General features: G+C 46.4%; 1 pseudogene; it reads left to right on the forward strand.

The window, feature by feature from the left end:
• Nucleotides 1-302: 302 nt before the first annotated feature.
• On the forward strand, nucleotides 303-1,391 carry LOC106834288 (ferritin light chain pseudogene; annotated as a pseudogene).
• Nucleotides 1,392-4,071: the final 2,680 nt, after the last annotated feature.

Here is a 4,071-nt window from a genome sequence, read left to right on the forward strand (position 1 = left end):
TCTCAAACTTTAATGAGCATACAGATCACCTAGGGATCTTGTTAAACGGCAGATAATTTAGCAGGCTGGGTTAGTGCCTGAGATTCTGCGTTTCTAGCAGGCTCCTAGGTGATGTCAATGATGTTGGTCCATTGACTGCATTGAAAATAAGAATTTAGAGAGACTTTTGAGTTTGTGTAAATGATGATCCAGGAGGAACAAGGTGTTGATCCAGAAAGAGAGAAAGAAGATAGAAGAGGCAGTGCACCCCGCGGTCCGGACCTGTCTCTTGCTTCAAGTGTCTAGACGGTACAGACCCAGGGATGCCCCTTCTTCCAGCCTCCGACCACCCGCCTACTGTTTTTTCCATTGCAGCTTCCAGGACCATCTTCTCGGCGGTCCTCTGCTCCCACCAACACCACACTTTGTGCTTAGCTCCTTATTGCCGACCAACCTTGAGCTCTTAGATTCATCAGAATTATTCCGCCCAGGTGGAGACGGCCATCAACCATCTGGTCAACTTGCATCTGTGAGCCTTCTTCACCTACCTACCTCTCTCTAGCTTTGTTTCCACCATGAGGATGTGGCTCTGGAGGGGCTTGGGCTGCTTCTTCTGTAAGTTAGCCAAGAAGAAGCCCGAGGGCTCTCAGCATCTCTTGAAGACGCAAAACCAGCACGGTAGCTGTCCCTTCTTCCAGGACATGCAGAAGCTATCCAGAACTAAGTGGGGTAAAACCCTGGACCCCGTGGAAGCCGTCATGATCTTGAAGAGGAACTTCAACCAGGCCCTTTTGGATCAGCATGCTCTGGATACTGCCGGCACGGACCCTCATCTCTGTGACTTCCTGGAGAACCACTTCCTAGATGAGGAGGTGAAACTCATCAAGAAGATGGGCAACCACCTGCCTTACCTCTGCAGGCTGGCTGGCGCCCAGGCTGGACCGAAGGAATATCTCTTTGAACGGCTCACTCTCAAGCAGAACAAGGAGTCTCTGGAGCCCAGAGGCCTTTGAGGGGCCCCTCTGGCATCCCCCTTGTGTCAGGCCTTCTATCTGAGACTCTTCCTGCAGCCACAAGGCAGATTTTTTACCACCTTTGAGCCCTCTCACAAGCCATGGAGCAAATGGAAACAATAAAGCTTTTTGCAACAACAAAAGAAGATGATTCTTGAGACTGGGAGAGAAGATAGGATGCTGGGCATAGATAAAGGAAGTGGCCTTAGGTGGAAAGAGAGATCCTCTATGAAAACAGGAGGGAACAAAGATGTAGGCAGAAGCAGGAAGTTTAGCGTCCAATAATTTTGCAAAATCCTTTTGATCAATATTAAATAGATTTCAGTTCATATAGGTTTCTTAACTGTGGTTTCTTTCAGAACCTTTAATATACTAATGCGTAACGTGAATCAATCAGAGATTTCCTAATCATAATTGACTACACTCCTCTTTTCATGGATCACATAAGGGCCTTCTGTTCTGGAAAACGTACCCTGGAAAATACTGACCTACCTAATATATGCCTGGACTTGCCTAGCTATTAAATGGAGACAATAGGATCTTATCTGACAATTACTTCATAACGATACTGTGAAGATAAGTTTGAAAAATATATATTTCATAGTTAAGTTCTCAGTGTAGAGATTCAAATAGGGAAAGGCATATGTTCATGAACAGTATAGTCCAGGCGGTCATCTGAGAAAGTAAAGCAGGCTGTTGTCCAGGAGACCTCCCAGGGTGGCATTTAATTACTTTGCTGAATTTACCAAAGCTCTCAGTCTTGCAGGCTCAGAGACTCTTTCCTCAATACACCAAAAGCAGACATCTCCCAGAAGTAAGTGTGCATGAACAAGTATCTCAATATAGAAACAAACTGGGGGCTAGCCTGGTGGCACAGCGGTTAAGTTCACACGTTCTGCTTTGGTGGCCTGGGGTTTGCTGGTTCAGATCCCAGGCACAGACCTATGCACTGCTTGTCAAGCCATGCTGTGGCAGGCTCCCACACATAAAGCAGAGGAAGATGGACATGGATGTTAGCTCAGGACCAGTCTTCCTCAGAAAAAGGAGGAGAAAAAAGAGGAGGATTGGCAGCAGATGTTAGCTCAGGGCTAATCGCCCTCAAAAAAAAAACTAACTAAAATTTATTGATTTACAACAATGAGGGCTGTATCTGTCACATGGGCCACTACAACCTTATTTATTCATTCAAGAGTATTGACTGATTGCCTATTATATGCTGGGTCATGAAATGGGCATACGATCTAGGCAGCACTAGTCAGTGTCCTTCCTGGGAAGTGATGCACAGATCTTTCTGCTGATGTTGTTAAGCTTGAGAGGATGTGACTCTTGGGCTGCTGGGGGGTTAAAGGTGTTGGAAAGGCCTGTCTGCAGAGAGAATAGGATGGACATGCAAAGAAAAGTAGAGACAAACTGTGTTGAGAACTGGATGGAGAGAGAATCCTACTGCCAGTGAGGTCAGGTTTCCAGTCCCTGAGACCCTAGGTTCTTTGGCTCTTCCTCGTACCCTCTAAATTAGCCCATGATCCTTCCCAGTTATCTGAATTGATAAATTCTTTCTACTTACGCTGATCTTAGTCAGGTTTCCGTCCCTTGTAACTGACAGAGTCCTGACCTGTGTACCTGGTATGTCACTTGTATGGAATAAGACAAGGCATTTAGAGCAGCTGGTGCTCTCTCGTGATTCATGAACCTTGACAGAGAAGATGAAAGATATAACCTAGGCAGGAAAGCTTTTAAGGCTAATGTGTGCAAAATCTGAGAAAAGAGAGTAAAGAGTGGCATTTTCCTCTCTGTGGCTTGACAAAGCACAGTGTTGACCTTTTACAAACAAGAAGGATAGAACTGAGCTAGTCTTTTAGATATTTGGTTGCAGAATCGGTCAGTACCAGCCCATTTCCTTAGTTGTTTCTCTTTTGTTCACAGCTGCAGCCTAGCGTTCTGCCCCCAGGCGCAATCACAGCCTGATAAAAGAGGCATCTGACTAGCTCCAACCCCATAGCTAGGCATCAGCACGCATGATGGGCTCTATTCTGGTTGCAGTGACCCAGTTCTGATCAGTGAGCTCTGGTCTCTTGTCTGAGGATGGTCACATCCCCAGCATCCCCAACTGTCTGATTATTTGCCTTTTGCATTATCTCTGTTCCTGAATTCTTATTCTACTATGCTGCCTAGTATATAGTACCTCATTCTGCCTCCTCTACTATGGACTATAGATTTGCTCGCTCCCTCAGGCCAGTGGTCAGTATCTAGCCACCCTCTAACCCATCACCCTGGATTTTGCTCATCCTGAATTCCTATCTTTCTACATTGCTTATTTATTTATTTATTTTTTAAGATTGGCACCTGAGCTGACAACTGTTGCCAATTTTTTTTTTTCTGCTTTATCTCCCCAAATCCCCCCCGGTACATAGTTGCACATCTTAGTTGTGGGTCCTTCTAGTTGTGGCATATGGGACACCGCCTAAGCGTGGCCTGACGATGTCTGTGCCCAGGATCCCAACCGGCGAAACCCCAGGCTGCCCCAGCAGAGCATGCAAACTTCACCACTCAGCCACGGGGCCGGCCCCCTACACTGCTTATTGTAACAGTTTCAGGAGGCTCAATTAATAACCTCCTACTCTCCTTTCAAGTTCTCAGCCAACTGAGAGACAAACACAGGAGTCAGACAGACGAACAAAATACCAGTTTTATAACTGGTAAGAGTGATAGGGAGTAAGTGGCATGTTGTGTGCCTCACACTCTCGCTAATAATCTTCACTCTGGAATTAAACTAAGCATTCAGCAGAGGTGGCGGCATGGCATGCTACTCTAGCCTGTGTGCCCTGATGATGGTCCTAGGGCCCTGGCTGGGCAGCTGGCTGCCAGCACTATGTCCACATCACCCAGTCCCCAGTGACAACTGCCCTGGTGAACTTCACCTAGCATCTTCGTTGGGTTCCCTAGAAGCAGATGCTAAGACAATGACTCAAGAGCAAGTAGTTTATTTGGGAGCTAAGAAAACACCAGTAGAAGGGTTAGTGACACAGTATGGGAAAGGCAGACAAATAAAGGGGGATTGACCTTATCAAGCTAATTACCG

This window comes from Equus asinus, chromosome 21 (genome assembly GCF_041296235.1).
Source record: "Equus asinus isolate D_3611 breed Donkey chromosome 21, EquAss-T2T_v2, whole genome shotgun sequence".
Lineage (NCBI taxonomy): Eukaryota > Metazoa > Chordata > Mammalia > Perissodactyla > Equidae > Equus > Equus asinus.